This window comes from Salvelinus fontinalis, chromosome 4 (assembly GCF_029448725.1).
Source record: "Salvelinus fontinalis isolate EN_2023a chromosome 4, ASM2944872v1, whole genome shotgun sequence".
NCBI lineage: Eukaryota > Metazoa > Chordata > Actinopteri > Salmoniformes > Salmonidae > Salvelinus > Salvelinus fontinalis.
Genome location: NC_074668.1, coordinates 33646376 through 33665287, shown reverse-complemented (window position 1 = coordinate 33665287; position 18912 = coordinate 33646376).

Here is an 18912-nt window from a genome sequence, read left to right as displayed (position 1 = left end):
ACTGTTGTAGCAACCCTGGTGTATGACTTGCAGCAACCCTGGTGTATGATTGTTGTAGCAACCCTGGTGTATGACTGTTGTAGCAACCCTGGTGTATGACTGTTGTAGCAACCCTGGTGTATGACTGTTGTAGCAACCCTGGTGTATGACTGTTGTAGCAACCCTGGTGTATGACTGTTGTAGCAACCCTGGTGTATGACTGTTGTAGCAACCCTGGTGTATGACTGTTGTAGCAACCCTGGTGTATGACTGTTGTAGCAACCCTGGTGTATGACTGTTGTAGCAACCCTGGTTTATGACTGTTGTAGCAACCCTGGTTTATGACTGTTGTAGCAACCCTGGTGTATGATTGTTGTAGCAACCCTGGTGTATGACTGTTGTAGCAACCCTGGTGTATTTTCCTTCCAGAAGAGAGAAATATAGCTTAAATAAACATGTGCGCCTGCGTGTGTGGGTGTGTGTGTGTGTGAGCGTGCCCCTAAGTGTGTGTTTGTATGTCGGAGAAATGTGCAACACATTAAGTGCTGGCAGCCTCTCTACATGTATAAGTTTGATTCATATGTACAGAGGTGCTCCAAGAGGCTGGCTCTCTCTCCAGGCACCGCCAAGGATGACTCACTTTAGCACCCGGTCCGTCTAGCGAAGGAGACTCTGACGCACCAGTCAGATACATGGAGGATAGACAGTACTGCTAGTGGTCAGTGACAGTGACACACTTTTCCTGTGTGGGGGTTTCTGCAGGGGCTTCAAGTATACTTCTTTGACTTGCTTTGTTTTGTTTCTGTGAATCACCAAGTGGCGCTAACTCCCAGAAAACAGCAGGGTATCTTGCGCTCTCTCTTGGCTGTTGTGGAGGACAGTTGGGCTGTGTTGGGCTGTGCTGGGCTGTGTTGGGCTGTGCTGTGCTGGGCTGTGTTGGGCTGTGCTGGGCTGTGCCTCTGTGTGTGGGAGAGAGGGAGGAGGCAAGGATACGTTTGGAACGTGGCCGGATGCCCCACTGTTTGGAATGTATCACGCCAAGGCTCTTTTAATTAGGCTGATCAAGTGTTTTATGGGATTTGGACCCACGCTCCATTCCATTAACACATCCTCAAGCACTACTCCCACTCCTCTTCTCTCAATCGCTCTTCTGTCTAGATTGTCCTCTTTATCTCCCTTGTTTTCTCATTATCTCCTCTTTTCTCTCATTTGATTTTTCTTTTTCTCCCTTCTCTCTTTTTTCCTTTATCTACCTCTTGTATATCCCTCCACATGCAGGGAAAAGGTTAATGGTCAAAACATTGTTTCGCTTCCACTTAATGCAAAACCCTGTTGTGAGCATAGGGCATTACCATGTTATTCATTGCTCCCATATTATGTACCGGTGCTATTTCCCCTGCCCCTCTGATCCTGAGGCATGGGAGGGATTTTTCCATTATTGATCTAAGACGAACCCTCCTATTGCTCTGTATTTAATGTCAATATGTATTAATATATTTTGAACAATACTTTAAAATGCCATAACAAGTCTTACGTTAGCCTAATTGTTGTGATAAGGTGAATTGTGTTCTTCAACTTTGACCGAGCAATAATGTTGATTGGACACAAGCGAACTAGAGCATTTAGAATTCCAAAGGGGCTTACACAAGATAATGACCATTTGGGAACATTAATGCGTTTATATTTCTCATTTTTTTATGTTTTGAAAGAAAATAGCACCTGTGCTAGCGCCTCTGGGATTGTGCTGTCCGTCAGCGGGATGTTTTTTAAAGTTGCCACAGCAACCGTCCTCTTTCTTTCTTAGGGGGCCCATGGCTCCTGGGTCGCATATTTTAGGCGTGGAATGTAACTCACAGAAAAGGGAGAAAGGGGGTAAAAAATAGCACCTGGAGCAGCTGATCCATGTGTAGATCCCAGTGTAGACTCTGTGTGAGACTAAGCCTCTCTTTTGTCTTCGCTGCCTGTCTTTGTTGTTTCTTTGCTGTTGTCCACACAAATAATGAAAAAAGGATCCACTTGACAGACCTCACATCATGTGTGGCGTTTGGGACAAAACGTTAGTGACTGTTTCTTGGCAGTCTCTGATGATGCTGCTGAGCCTTGATCAGAGGGGAGTAAGTTACAGTGAGGGGAATCTGGAACCAGTGTGGAGAGTGGGCCGGAAGTTGAAAGTGTCTACTGCTTTTCCATGAAGGTCATGTGCACCTTTACAGACAGTCCAGTCCAGTGGCTGCTCTCTGTTGACTCCTGGAGCACTGAGAGTGGTTTGCCATGGCCTGCCTGCCACTCATAACTGGAGCTTCAATGCCCGAGTATAGCATAGTCCAAATACTGTACATGTGTCAAATAACTTATAAAGCTGTTACTTTTATTTAATTGCAGACTGGTCCGGTAAAAATATCACAAGTCATTGGCTGTGAATTTCTGTATAAATCTGAAATTATTTGTCTTCAAATGGGATCAGTAATAGTTTCTGAATTGCTAATGAGTCATTTCATAAGAAAATGTCTATATGAAAGCTATTGCCTGCTGCAGTTATTGTAAACGCAAACCATTAAAGTGCATTTAGGGACTTCATGAGAAGGTTTGTTTTGCATTGTCAAAATCAATTTCAGGGTTAATGGTTTCAAATAAAAAGCCACAGAAATATTAATAATGCCTTAGAGGTGGATCAATGAGTACACACCCACAGACACAGACACACACATCAACACACACACTTACATTTTTATTCTGGCTGCTGTTACTGTACTTTGATGCAGTGTAAATGTGTAGGCAGAGAGAGGATGAGCAGAGCAGATAGAGAAGTTTTGAGGAAGTTAAATGAGGGAGCGTGACTCATCCTTCATCGCCAACATAGAGACTGTTTCCTCTTCCATCTGGGCCTGATCCGCAACCTTAATGTTCCTAGAAGTTGGCCATGATAAAATTGTCACACATCACAGAAAAAAATGTGAGATTTATGGGGCAGCGGGAACATCATTTTATTTCAAGAGGCATTATGACAAGAGACACACAGGGGTCGTTACTCATCAACAGTGTGGACCCCCTCCTCCCTGGAACCCTCACCCCCCCCCCCCCCCCCCCACACACACACACACCTCTCCACCCTGTGAAATAAGTTCGACCTTCTCAATACAAGCCCAGCCTAGCTCTCCCTGAGAGCCCTGGAGATGAGATCCTGAGCGGTAACATCCCAAACCCCCATCACCTCAGGTCCACTGCCCAGGTCCAGGTCCTGCCATGAAATACAACCCCAGAGAGGTCACAGGGATTGACCCCAGTCATAAAAACCCTAGTGTAATGCCTTCTCAGACTGTGCCAACCCACACCATCCACAGCTATCCCTATATCTGATAATATACACGTGCAGATTATTTTTGGGATTCATTATCTAGTGCTTGCACAGCACTAGGGGTCATGTTTATGTGCTCATGTGTTGGTGTGTTTAATGTGTGTATGTACTGGCAGCATTCCAGCTATATTTAGAACTCTGTGTTTTAAAATACTGTATCTGTAATTGCTTTGATAAAAGCTGGATAATTGTGGTATAATTGTGGTATTTAGAATAGGTATTGTACTGTATGTGTGGCTGTCTTTGTCTTGGGCGTAGCCTTGTCTCAGCACACAATCCTCCCCTGTTGTGTGATTGAATGTTTATGTCTCAGCGCCTGCTGAGCTCACTGAACATCTACTGAACATCCATTTATCCATCCATTCAAATACTGCATACTACAGTATATGTCCACATATGGAGAACTAAGCAGGTAGGGAGACATAGTCCTGGAGAGGAATGTCTGAGTGTGTCATAAAGAAACTCTTTGCATATTCATCTGTCACCAATTCTCTCCCACAGTGTGGAGGCCCAGTAAACCAGACTACGTCAGAGCACTGTCTAAAAAGCAGCTCTAGCTCTGGATGTAAACACTGCATCGGAAATAGTTTCAATCCCCCCCCCCCCCTCTCCCTGTATTTGTGTTTTGTCTCTTAGTGATTTAACACTTCCTGTTTTTTTGTAAATCAGATGACAGAGTAGTAGAAGCAAAGATTGCACTGATCCATACCACCTTCTCTCCCCAGTCCTCTCTCCTCTGTCCCCCCTCTCATGGCCATGGTAGTGTGATCGTCACAGGGTAAACGGTTGAGGTGAATGCCAGAGCAGCATGGTCCGCATCACAGGCATAGGGAGAAGAGAGGGAAGAGGAGGAGGAAGGACGATGGAGGTGTGCTATCCTCAGGGGTAATCTCACAGCCTGGGTAAATGCACTGGCCTTGGTTGAGAGGTCACTACTTAATGTGCAGCAGAACCCTCCCTGGAAACACGAGGACAGCCCAATCATAACACACTGCTTCATAAAGGGACTGGGAGTCAGCGTAAGACAGCGCACCTTGTTTAGTTGTGAGGATGATGTGATACAATATAACAGGTGCTCGTCCACTCTTGGTTGTGTGATATTGTTGGTCAATGAGGAGAGTAGAACATTTGGTGTCTGTGCATGGTTATACTATTTGTGCGACATTGGTTTCTATGTGTGTGTGTGTGTGTGTGTGTGTGTGTGTGTGTGTGTGTGTGTGTGTGTGTGTGTGTGTGTGTGTGTGTGTGTGTGTGTGTGTGTGTGTGTGTGTGTGTGTGTGTGTGTGTGCGTGCGTGCGTGTGTGTGTGTGTTCGTGTGTATGCGTGCACGTGTGTACGTGTTTGCGTCTGGGTGTGTGCGTGTTTATGTCTGTGTGCATGTGTGTGTGGTAAAAGTGGTAATGAAATTCAGTATTGATCAGAACAAAATAGACTTTATACATCATTCGTGTTCTCTATCAATCACACCCAGCTTAGTTTTCCAAAGCTGTTTGTTTTGGACGAGAGAGAAAAAGAAAAAAGAAAGAAAACTCCAAGCAGAGCAGTAATTACGTGAGGAGATTGTTTTTTAAGTCGTTCCTTTACTCCATTTTCAAGCTGTAACAAGTTTATCTGTCAAAGACAATGTCCATTGAATGAACTGCTTAATTCAAATTTGATTGAGATTCATTTTGGTTTTGGACTGGGGGAAATTATTTTCCTTAGATTTAGTTTCCACAATTGTTCACAGACGTTTGCTGAATCTTTGGCCCATTTTCCCAAAACTCTAAACACAAAACACAAAACCACAAACACAAAATGCTAAACTCTACAAATCTCTAGCAAAAGCAAACACTGCATTCAAAAGTGTTGAATAGATGAATAGATCTGTTTAACAACCAACAACACAGTGATGTGCTCAACACAAAACACTACTATGAATATCCCATCAGTAGGTTTATGCCTTTTGCATTTTCATTGTTACAATGTAGCCGGTTGTAGAAGATTGTTACAGAATTGTATGGCTACTCAAATATACATAAATAAACTCACAAATGCAATACAGTAACAAAAACATTGTCATTTATTTCCAAAATGCAGTATTTTCGAACACTTGTGTTTTGTATGTAACACTTTCCATACCCAACAAGAGAAAACCAGGAAAAACGTTCAGTAAGATAAAGGGTTTTCTGTACAAAAATAAAAAATGAAAGTGGCTCATTCTTTCAAAACTCTAAACACAAAAAAACAAAAACACATGCAAAATGTAAGAGAAAATACATTGGGCTGCATCCTGCCTCCTATTTTGGTCTGGCCACAGCACCTCATCTACATCACAAGCGATGTTCTCCCTGACTAAACAGCGGGGAAATAATCTTCTGGAGTGACGGATCCAGCCGCCGAAAGCCCCCACATCAACTTCACCACATGCATCCTCCATTGCCTGGAGAAGAGGCATGCGTGCGAGGGGATGGCGGTCATACACCTTCCATCGCCATGCCGAAAAAAACCTTCAATTGGGTTTAGGAATGGGGAATATGGTGGGAGGTATAGAACAAAAAAAATGTGGGTGGTCGATGAACCAGTTACGGACCAGAGCAGCCCGGTGGAAACTCACGTTGTCCCAGATGACAACATACCTGGGCTGCTCTGGTCCACCCCTCTGCTCGGCTGGAATGAGGATGCCATGTAGTGTGTCCAGGAATGTGATGAGAAGGGCGGTGTTGTAGGTGAGATGCGAGATGAAATCTCGCGTCTTGTGACGGCCGGCCGCCCAACAACCTGCCCGCTTGACCCTATCCCCTCCTCTCTTCTCCAGACCATTTCCGGAGACCTTCTCCCTTACCTCACCTCGCTCATCAACTCATCCTTGACCGCTGGCTACGTCCCTTCCGTCTTCAAGAGAGCGAGAGTTGCACCCCTTCTGAAAAAACCTACTCTCGATCCCTCCGATGTCAACAACTACAGACCAGTTTCCCTTCTTTCTTTTCTCTCCAAAACTCTTGAACGTGCCGTCCTTGGCCAGCTCTCATGCTATCTCTCTCAGAATGACCTTCTTGATCCAAATCAGTCAGGTTTCAAGACTAGTCATTCAACTGAGACTGCTCTTCTCTGTGTCACGGAGGCGCTCCGCACTGCTAAAGCTAACTCTTTCTCCTCTGCTCTCATCCTTCTAGACCTATCGGCTGCCTTTGATACTGTGAACTATCAGATCCTCCTCTCCACCCTCTCCGAGTTGGGCATCTCCGGCGCGGCCCACGTTTGGATTGTGTCCTACCTGACAGGTCGCTCCTACCAGGTGGCGTGGCGAGAATCTGTCTCCGCACCACGTGCTCTCACCACTGGTGTCCCCCAGGGCTCTGTTCTAGGCCCTCTCCTATTCTCGCTATACACCAAGTCACTTGGCTCTGTCATATCCTCACATGGTCTCTCCTATCATTGCTATGCAGACGACACACAATTAATCTTCTCCTTTCCCCCTTCTGATAACCAGGTGGCGAATCGCATCTCTGCATGTCTGGCAGACATATCAGTGTGGATGACGGATCACCACCTCAAGCTGAACCTCGGCAAGACGGAGCTGCTCTTCCTCCCGGGGAAGGACTGCCCGTTACATGATCTCGCCATCACGGTTAACAACTCCATTGTGTCCTCCTCCCAGAGTGCTAAGAACCTTGGCGTGATCCTGGACAACACCCTGTCATTCTCAACTAACATCAAGGCGGTGACCCGTTCCTGTAGGTTCATGCTCTACAACATTCGTAGAGTACGACCCTGCCTCACACAGGAAGCGGCGCAGGTCCTAATCCAGGCACTTGTCAACTCCCGTCTGGATTACTGCAACTCGCTGTTGGCTGGGCTCCCTGCCTGTGCCATTAAACCCCTACAACTCATCCAGAACGCCGCAGCCCTTCTAGTGTTCAACCTTCCCAAGTTCTCTCACGTCACCCCGCTCTCTCCACTGGCTTCCAGTTGAAGCTCGCATCCACTACAAGACCATGGTGCTTGCCTACGGAGCTGTGAGGGGAACGGCACCTCCGTACCTTCAGGCTCTGATCAGGCCCTACACCCAAACAAGGGCACTGCGTTCATCCACCTCTGGCCTGCTCGCCTCCCTACCTCTGAGGAAGTACAGTTCCCGCTCAGCCCAGTCAAAACTGTTCGCTGCTCTGGCACCCCAATGGTGGAACAAACTCCCTCACGACGCCAGGTCAGCGGAGTCAATCACCACCTTCCGGAGACACCTGAAACCCCACCTCTTTAAGGAATACCTAGGATAGGATAAAGTAATCCTTCTAACCCCCCCCCCCCCCCCTTAAAAGATTTAGATGCACTATTGTAAAGTGGTTGTTCCACTGGATATCATAAGGTGAATGCACCAATTTGTAAGTCGCTCTGGATAAGAGCGTCTGCTAAATGACTTAAATGTAAAATGTAAATGTAGGGACCAAGGTTGGCATGGTGATGGAGGACGCCTCACTGGCTAACGGCTGCGCACATGGTGATATTCCCTCCACGCTGTCTAGGGACATTCACAATGGCACAGGGACCTATAATGTTCCGTCCCCGTCCCCTTCTTTTGGCTAGGTTGAAGCCAGCCTCATCAATATAAAAATAAATGTGCTGAATTGCAGCGGCATACAGCTCCAAGACTCTCTGAAACAGACAACAAGACAATATGTGACATAGACCTAGAGCAGTCAATATGGTGAGGCACAATACACTGGATTACAGTACTGCAATGTGTCTATACAGTGCTGATATGATAGTAAATTCACAGTATAGTACTTACTTGCACATATTCATAGCGCTGTTCTTTAACCCTCTGAGTTTCACTCAAATGGCACCATGTAGACCTGTTTCATCCGGGTTTCGGTTGCGCTGTAATACACGGTCCAATGTAGACAAGCCCACCTGGTGAATGTTATTGAATATTGTGTTGTCTGCAATTATGTGGTTCTGGATTCCTCGTAGTCTTGTATTGTTTGCCACCACCATATTCACAATAGCGGTTTCCTGTTCTGGTGTGAACAGCCGGTGTCTTTCCACCATGGACTGGCCGTCTCTCAGTTCTGCAGAAGGTCCACAAATATGATTGGTTACAGTAAGCTAAAATAATCTATTTTCTTTCAATATGAAATGACATTACTGTAACATTGGCCAACAATCACTGAGTAACATAGGCCTAATGATATGTCGGACTGCAGTATACTACAGTATACATACATAAAGAGCTTAGTGTAGATGGTAGGTAATTTACCGGTTCTCATTTCTGAATGTACGGATGATAGATGCAACCGTGTAGCAGCTCAGGTTGGGCTGAACTCTCTGCCCAGCCTCCCTCATACTCAATCCATGGTTGAGAACATGGTCAACCAATGTGACCATCTGAGACAACTGTCCTTCCTCGTCCTCGTCCTCTTCTTCCTCTTCCTCCTCTTACTCTCGCTCCTTCACCTCTAGCTCTTGCTTCACCATTGACTTCCATTTTCATCCGAAACAGGAGAGCTTTTATAGAGCTAAAGCTCTGATTTCTAAGTGAACAATTCAGCAACTAGTGTTTACACCTGTGAGGAGTGGGTGTTGCCAATTGGTGTATAGTGCTTGGCATTGTGATTGGCGTTGCTTTCCAAAGGGACTTAAGAGATTTTAATTTGGAATGTTGTGCCTAATGTAGAGAACTGTGTGTAGTGTTTTGCAAATAAATGTAATATAGAATTGAAAACTGAGTGTAAAGCAGGAATTGGTTTAGGGATTTGATACATGAGTTTCAGGTTTCAGGTTTTTGCCAAAGTGGTCCACCTGTACTTGCCACTAAGACTTTGCGCTGTCTTACCAATGCCCGGATGACCAGAGGAGGGTGACGTGTGAGCCCACCAGATCAATCTGTCACGAACATCGAATGGAACGTACACCCGTCCAGCTGGACACTGGGGTGGAGTAGGCTCTGAACGCCCGCTCGATGTCCGCGTCCACCTCCCATACCACCGGTGCCACCAGACAAGAGGCTGGAAGTATGGGAGTGGGATCGATGGACCGGAGCTTCGGCGGAGCTTCGGTGGCGTACCCGACCGCTGTGAGAGCACGGCTCCAATCCCAGCCTCGGACGCGTCCACCTCCACTATGAACGCCAAAGAGGGATCCGGATGAGCCAGCACGGGAGCCGAGGTAAACAGAGTCTTCAGGCGACCAAAAGCTCTGTCCGCCCCAGCCGACCACCACAGACGCACCGGCCCCCCCTTCAGCAGTGAGGTAATGGGAGCAGCCACCTGCCCAAAACCCCGGATAAACCTCCGGTAGTAGTTGGCAAACCCTAAAAACGCTGCACTTCCTTTACCGTGGTGGGAGTCGGCCAATTACGCACGGCTGCAATGAGGTCACACTCCATCCCCAACCCTGATGTGGAAATGCGATATCCTAGGAAGGAGACCGTAAGTTTGAAGAACAAGCATTTCTCAGCCTTGACGTACAGGTCATGCTCCAACAGTCGCCCAAGTACTCTGCGCACCAGAGACACATGCACGGCGCGTGTAGAGGAATATATCAGAATGTCATCGATATAAACCACCACACCCTGCCCGTGCAGGTCCCTGAGAATCTTGTCTACAAAGGATTGGAAGACGGCTCGAGCATTCTTCAACCCGTACGGCATGACGAGGTACTCATAATGGCCGGATGTGGTACTAAACGCTGTCTTCCACTCATCTCTCTCCCGGATACGCACCAAGTTATACGCGCTACTGAGATCCAGTTTTGTGAAGATGCGTGCCCCGAAAATGACTCAATCGCCATGGCGATATACCCCACTGTAATGGAATTTAGACCTCTATAGTCAATGCACGGACGCAGACCTCCCTCCTTCTTCTTCACAAAAAAGAAACTCGAGGAGGCGGGTGAGGTGGAGGGCCGAATGTACCCATGCCCCAGAGATTCAGAGACATATGTCTCCATAGCCACCGTCTCCTCCTGTGACAGGGGATACACGTGACTCCTGGGAAGTGCGGCGTCTACCAGGAGATTTATCGCACAATCCCCTCGTCGATGAGGTGGTAATTGAGTCTTCTTTTTACAAATGGCGATAGCCAAATCGGCATATTCTGAGGGAATGCGCACGGTGGACTCTCCACCGTTGTTGCACAAACCTAAGCGGGGAAACAAGGGTAAATATACACACAGGAATTAAAGCAAATGAAAACCAGGTGTGAATGAACCAAAGACAAAACAAACGGAAAAATAAAAATGGATCGGTAATGGCTAGTAGGCCGGCGACGCCGACCGCCGAGCACCGCCCGAACAAGGAGAAGAACCACCTTCGGTGGAAGTCGTGACAGGTAATTGTGTTTCAACTTCCAACTTCAGTGTGTAAACAATTGGGAAAAACTGTAATTGAGACTAGGGACTTAAACTTGGATAAAAACTTGACCGGACAGGGTAAGACAAGTCTTGACTCAAATATTAAAAACACATTCTTTGCTCTCGAGGACTGCACCTCCCAATCCTTGAGATAGTGCCATCCTCCTCATTGTATGGTTTGGCAGATGTTAGAAAAAACCATTGGGTTGGATAGAGACAAAAAAAAGCGAAGAAAATAAACAAAGGATGTGATAACCTGACACAGGAAACCCTGTGAATGCTGGGAGTGAGCGGTGAACTGCACTTCCTGTATGACAGCACAATGGTGAGCGGTGGCCCCAGATTCCTAAATGAAGCCGTAGTCGTGGGGACAAGGAAGGGCAGCCTGTATCCTCCGGTCCTGGGCTGATAACAGCATTCTCACACAGAGGGACGGAGGCAGCTAACTGTTTCGCTTTCTTCACAACCCTCTCTCTGTGGGCCCACACAAATAATAAACAAGTATCATATGTCATATAGTCTGTGGCTGCATATTCTGTCAGATGTAGGTTGGTTGGTTACCCAAATTCTTGATTTGTTGAACCATTAGCTTGTGGACCAGCCTGTGAACAATACCATGGTGTATTACCTGCCAGGACTTTGCAGTGTACTTTCCCAAGGAGCTAGTTATCTGCCAGCCAAACTCTTTTATAATTGCTATCTCTCCTGTTAGTCTGAGGCTTTAATCCAACTATATTGAACAAAATGATCAAACATACTGTAAAAAGGGTTCAATCATGTTTGAGATATTATTAGAATAGAAACGGTAAAATAATGCATTATCACAACAAACAAGATGTTGTGATTATCTCTGAACCATTGGTCTAGTCTATTTGTGTTTCCTGCACCATGTTCATGTGATGTCTCGTCTGTAGTGAGGCAGTTAGCGGTGGTGGAGGGATGGATAAAAGCCCTGCTCTCTCCCACAAGACGGAAAATGGAAAGTCAATCTTCTCTGGGAGAGACGATTAATTAGGGGACTATTGAGACGTATTAATGTAAGTACTGTAATTGCACATAGCCAACCTTCTGAGATTATGCAAATGGAGCTCCCACCCACAGCGCAGGCCCAGTCTGTCAATGATGTTGTGTATCTTCCTCACCATCCTGTATGAAGGGCTCAGTCGTTGTGTTGGCTGTGTTGTCTGCACAAAGCAGCCAGACTGTCAGTGTTATATTGTGTGTTTCACCTATATCAGCACCGCTCAGATCAACGTATTAATGGTCAGTTGGCAATGATGGTCGTCTGTTCTTCATTTGGGTTATTGTGTACACAGAACCTGAAAACTGCTTGAATACCTCTTATAGCACTTTCCCCACAGATAGTGTATTTTGTTAATGCTTGGTTCTGACGTTGTAGTGTTTTTGCCAGGCTGGTTCCTGGAGTTGTTCTCTGATAGATAAGGCTACATGTTAACTAACTAACCACCCCATGTGGATCAGCAGCAGCAGCATTGTCCATTCAGCTCTATTATCGCTGGGCCACACTGCCTCCTGTCCCCGGGGCCCACGTCAACTAGCGCTTCCTCCTAGGAAGGAAACGTTCCTTACCCACAGTGCTGTGTCACACACTCACAGAGGACAGACCCAAGTAGTTCTACTTTAGCTCAAATATGCTAGAGCAAATATACCAATGTCCTCAGACAACAGTGATGATACCCACATGCTCTAACAAATGTAACACAAACACACTTACTAACACATTCCAATTTCATTCACATAAACAAGCACAGAATCAACAACTTGAGCAACATAAGCAGACACACACACACACACACACACACACACACACACACACACACACACACACACACACACAACCAGCTGGGTAGTGGGATTAGGATGGTGAGGGAGATCATTTGTCTCAATCTGCAGTGATGATAGTTTGTCAGAGGCTGGAAGAGTGGAGTGGGAGCAGGTGGTGGGAGTGACCGTTGTAGAGACCCACTGTAATCACATCTGCACCACAGAGTCAATGGAGTCCAGTGCAGAGCGGACCCACCAACCACACACTCCCGCTGGGTTAGCTTCTTCCACCTGGGTCCTCAGTTAGACAATTACACACAGGGGATGTCCTCCATCACCAATCCGAGACGTGGACACAGGGCCCAGGGCAGGGCCCAGGGCAGGGCCCAGAGCTGAGACAGAGCTGGGGATACACACAGTGAACTCACCACTTACCCTTATGACTATGACTGACACTATAACTCACCCTTATACTGTACTCACCCTTATACTGTGCTTGTACTCCAAAGCAATTTCAGACAGTATTGTGTTCTTGAAATATGCTAAATGTTCAAGTAATAGGGGTATTCATAGGAAGTGTTATTATCTTGATTTTCTTTTTTCTTTAGAGTATTATTAGGATATGACTGGTGTTAGAGACCATCATGGCAATTATTCATCCATTTTACAAAATGGTTTGACTCTCACTCTCATGCCCTTGTATTCTTCTCTAATTCTCGATGACCCCTCATCTCATGGCAACAATAGATGGTATTTTTGTTTCATTCATATACACTGCTCAAAAAAATAAAGGGAACACTTAAACAACACAATGTAACTCCAAGTCAATCACACTTCTGTGAAATCAAACTGTCCACTTAGGAAGCAACACTGATTGACAATAAATTTCACATGCTGTTGTGCAAATGGAATAGACAACAGGTGGAAATTATAGGCAATTAGCAAGACACCCCCAATAAAGGAGTGGATCTTCAGGTGGTGACCACAGACCACTTCTCAGTTCATATGCTTCCTGGCTGATGTTTTGGTCACTTTTGAATGCTGGCGGTGCTTTCACTCTAGTGGTAGCATGAGACGGAGTCTACAACCCACACAAGTGGCTCAGGTAGTGCAGCTCATCCAGGATGGCACATCAATGCGAGCTGTGGCAAGAAGGTTTGCTGTGTCTGTCAGCGTAGTGTCCAGAGCATGGAGGCGCTACCAGGAGACAGGCCAGTACATCAGGAGACGTGGAGGAGGCCGTAGGAGGGCAACAACCCAGCAGCAGGACCGCTACCTCCGCCTTTGTGCAAGGAGGAGCACTGCCAGAGCCCTGCAAAATGACCTCCAGCAGGCCACAAATGAGCATGTGTCTGCTCAAACGGTCAGAAACAGACTCCATGAGGGTGGTATGAGGGCCCGACGTCCACAGGTGGGGGTTGTGCTTACAGCCCAACACCGTGCAGGACGTTTGGCATTTGCCAGAGAACACCAAGATTGGCAAATTCGCCACTGGCGCCCTGTGCTCTTCACAGATGAAAGCAGGTTCACACTGAGCACATGTGACATACGTGACAGAGTCTGGAGACGCCGTGGAGAATGTTCTGCTGCCTGCAACATCCTCCAGCATGACCGGTTTGGCGGTGGGTCAGTCATGGTGTGGGGTGGCATTTCTTTGGGGGGCCGCACAGCCCTCCATGTGCTCTCCAGAGGTAGCCTGACTGCCATTAGGTACCGAGATGAGATCCTCAGACCCCTTGTGAGACCATATGCTGGTGCGGTTGGCCCTGGGTTACTCGTAATGCAAGACAATGTTAGACCCCATGTGGCTTGAGTGTGTCAGCAGTTCCTGCAAGAGGAAGGCATTGATGCGATGGACTGGCCCGCCCGTTCCCCAGACCTGAATCCAATTGAGCACATCTGGGACATCATGTCTCGCTCCATCCACCAACGCCACGTTGCACCACAGACTGTCCAGGAGTTGGTGGATGCTTTAGTCCAGGTCTGGGAGGAGATCCCTCAGGAACCATCCGCCACCTCATCAGGAGCATGCCCAGGCGTTGTAGGGAGGTCATACAGGCACGTGGAGGCCACACACACACTACTGAGACTCATTTTGACTTGTTTTATTAAGGGAATTACATCAAAGTTGGATCAGCCTGTAGTGTTGTTTTCCAAATCCAGACCTCCATGGGTTGATAAATTTGATTTCCATTGATAATTTTTGTGTGATTTTGTTGTCAGCACATTCAACTATGTAAAGAAAAAAGTATTTAATAAGAACATTTCATTCATTCAGATCTATAATGTTTTATTTTAGTGTTCCCTTTATTTTTTTGAGCAGTGTATATTGTATAGTAATACTGTTGATGGTTGGTATGGCAACCTAGAAGTCAGATGATCTCATTACTGGCCCTTGGAAAAAACATTTATCTCTCCCTCTCTGAGGATTTACCCCTTTTCATTATGATCTCCCTATCTCTCTCTCTATCTCTCTCCATATCTCTCCCTATCTTTCCCACTATCTCTCTCCCTTTCTCTCTCTCCCTATATCTCTCTCCCTATCTCCCTCCCTCCTAAAAGGTCAGATGTCCTCCATGGTGGAGAGAGAGAAAATCTGTAAAAGGTCTATTCAGCAGCCCCCCCCATTCCCCTTTTGCACCCCACAATCATTCTGTTCCTTTTTGTTGCACCAAATAAAGGAATGAGGGAAGAGGGGAGGGGAGACAGGAACCTTGAGTCTGCTTTTCTTCAGAGCACGTTTAAAATCTCTCTCTTTTTTTCTGTCCTTCTCTTTTCTTTTCCTCAAAGCTTTCTTTTGTGTGGAAAATAGCCCTTGAACTGGTGGTGGAGTAGTGGTCTGTGTTGACTTTCTGAAATGTCTTTGCTTAAAAACTTCTTCGGGCTAGGGGGCAGTATTCGGAAGTTTAGATGAATGAGGTGCCCAAAGTAAACTGCCTGTTACTCAGGCCCAGAAGCTAGGATATGCATATAATTGGTAGTTTTGGATGGAAAACACTCTAAGGTTTCCAAAACTTTTAAAATAATGTCTGTGAGTTTAACAGAACTGATATGGCAGGCAAAAACCCGAGGACAATCCATCCAGAAATGTTTATTTTCAGCTAACTGATTACAATGGCTGGGAATGGAAATATAAAGGGAATACCTCCCAGATTGCAGTTCCTAGGGCTTCCACTAGATGTCAACAGTCTTTAGAAAGAGTTTCAGGTTTGTTTTTTGAAAAATTAGCTGGAATTTGTAGTTTTTCTAAGTGGCTCCCATTTTGGCTGTAGTGTTTGTTGCGCATTCCGGTGAGGGCGAGTACTTCGTTATTTATCTCCGGTAATGGTCTCTCTGGTATTCTCTGTCTTAAATTTGATCGTTTATTTACATATTAGGGTACCTGAGGATTGATTAGGAACGTTGCTTGATATGTTTGGAAAAGTTTATTGGTAACTTTCTGGATTCATTTGTATGCATTTTGAACGAGGGAACCGGTGGATCACTGAGTCAAGCGCGCCAATGAAACTGACTTTTTTTGGGATATAAAGGACTTTATCGAACAAAGGACCATTTGTTATGTAGCTGGGACCCTTGTGATTGCAACCAGATGAAGATCTTCAAAGGTAAGTGATTTATTTTAGCGCTATTTCTAACTTTCGTGATGCCTGTGCTTGGTTGGAAAATTAATGTGATGCTTTTGTGTGCGGGGCACTGTCCTCAAATAATCGCATGGTGTGCTTTCGCCGTAAAGCCTTTTTGAAATCTGACAAAGCGTCTGGATTAACAAGTTACGCTTTTAACTGATGTATAACACTTGTATTTTGATGAATGTTTAATATTACGATTTCTGTCATTTGAATTTCGCGCTCTGCAATTTCTTGAAGCGTGGAATCAGATTGGCGTTGAACAGACCTGAGCGTGGGAGCATCCTGTTTTAGTCTCTGTCTATAGGCTGGGAGCAACAAAATGGAGTCGTGGGTCAGCTTTTCCAAAAGGAAGGTGGGGGAGGGCCTTATATGCGTCGCGGAAGTTAGAATAGCAATGATCTAGGGTTTTACCAGTCCTGGTATCACAATCGATATGCTGATAGAATTTAGGGAGTCTTGTTTTCAGATTAGCCTTTTTAAAATCCCCAGCTACAATGAATGCAGCCTGTGGTTTCCAGTTTACATAGAGTCAAATAAAGTTCGTTCAGGGCCGTCGATGTGTCTGCTTGGGGGGGAATATATGCGGCTCTTATTATAATCGAAGAGAATTCTCTTGGTAGATAATGCGGTCGACATTTGATTGTGAGGAATTCTAAGTCAGGTGAACAGAAGGACTTGAGTTCCTCTATGTTGCTATGATCACACCACGTCTCGTTAATCATAAGGCATACCCCCCCGCCCCTCTTCTTACCAGAAAGATGCTTGTTTTTGTCGGTGTGATGCGTGAAGAAACCAGCTGGCTGTACCGACTCCAATAGCGTGTCTCGAGTGAGCCATGTTTCCGTGAAGCAAAGAACGTTACAGTCTCTTATGTCTCTCTGGAATGCTACCCTTGTTCGGATTTCATCAACCTTGTTGTCAAGAGACTGGACATTGGCGAGTAGTATGCTCGGGAGCGGTGCGCGATGTGCCCGTCTCCGGAGCCTGACCAGAAGACCGCTTCGTCTGCCCCTTTTACGGCGACATTGTTTTGGTTCGCCGGCTGGGATCCGATCCGTTGTCCTGGGTGGTGGGCTAAACAGAGGATCCGCTTCGGGAAAGTCGTATTCCTGGTTGTAATGATGGTGAGTTGACGTTGCTCTTATATCCAGTGGTTCCTCCCGACTGTATGTAATAAAACCTGGGGTACCAGTGTAAGAAATAACACGTAAAAAAACAAAATACTGCATAGTTTCCTAGGAACGCGAAGCGAGGCGGCCATCTCTGTCGGTGCCGGAAGTCCTTCCTTCCTAACTTTTTAGCTCCTGTTCTCTCTACTCTTTCTGACTCTTGCTCTGTCTCTTGCTCTGTCTCTTGCTCTCACTCTCAATTCAATTCAAAGGGCTTTAGTGGCATGGGAAGGCTATGTTTACATTTCCAAAGCAAGTGAAGTAGATAATAAATTAACAATATAAAAGGAACAGTAAACATTACTCTTACAAAATTTCCAAAGTTATAGAGACATTTCAAATGTCATGTTATGCCTATATAGCGTGTTGTAATGATGTGCAAATAGTTAACGTACAAAAAAGACAATAAATAAACCTAAATATGGGTTGTATTTACAGTGGTGTTTGTTCTTCACAGGTTGCCCTTTTCTTGTGGCAAACAGGTCCCAAATCTTGCTGCTGTGATGGAACACTGTGGTATTTCACCAATATATATGAAAGTTTATCAAAACTATGATTTGTTTTAAAATGATTTGTGGGTTTGTGTAATCTGAGGGAAATATGTGTTCTAACATGGTCGTATATTTGGTAGGAGGTTAGGAAGTGCAGCTCAGTTTCCATCTGATTTTGTGGGCAGAGTGAACATAGCCTGTCTTCTCTTAACCTGTTGAGGCTGGGGGCGCTGTTGTCACTATTTATGGTAATCGTGTAATTTTTGAAACGGCTTCCTACAAAATTCTTGATCGTACAATATGCATATTATTATTATTATTGGATAGAAAACAGTCTATAGTTTCTATAGGAGTTGAAATTTTGTCTCTAAGTGGAACAGAACCCATTCTACAGCAATTTCCCTGACATGGAGTCAGATTTCAGAAATTTTGGCCACTGTTCTGGAGTCAGTTTTAAAGCCAATGTTATTCCTATGAGTATACGGACACTGCTTACGTCTTCCCCTGGATGCCTTTACGTGATGACGATTTGAATGGGGTCGATTGCGCGTTCACAGGCACTATAAATTAAAAAACCCTGTAGCAAGTAAGTCTTTTGCAGCTGCGTCATGCGCGTGGAGGACACCGACCCGCACCTGTTCCAAGCATTAGTGTTGGGAGTAATCTTTCTCCGGTCATGTTAAGACTCGTTATAGGAGTTAAAAACATCATAAGGTAGTTAATTTAAAGCGTTTTATAGCAATTTATATCCGTTTAGTGCGATTTTGGGACATTTATTTCTGAAACGCTGTGAATCGCTGGGCACGCTTCCAGTTCATGCTGAACGCAGTTGGCATTTCCACATGGCAAGAGGACAGCTTTCCACCAAAAGACGATTAGACCCAAGAAAGGATCCTTTGCCCAAGATACTGATGGAAGAACAGCTCAAAGTAGGACATTTTTATTATGATAAATCGTGTTTCTGTCGAAAAATGTTAGTGGCTTAGGACGCCATGTTTTTTGACGTAGCTTCGCTTGGCGCAAACTGTATTGAAAAGTAAGGATAATTTAAAAAATGTAATTCCGCGATTTTATTAAGAATTAAATTGTCTATCAATCGCTGTCCACCCTATATGTTTTAGTCACGTTTATGAGTATTTATGTATACGAGTAGATCACTGTCTAATATGGCG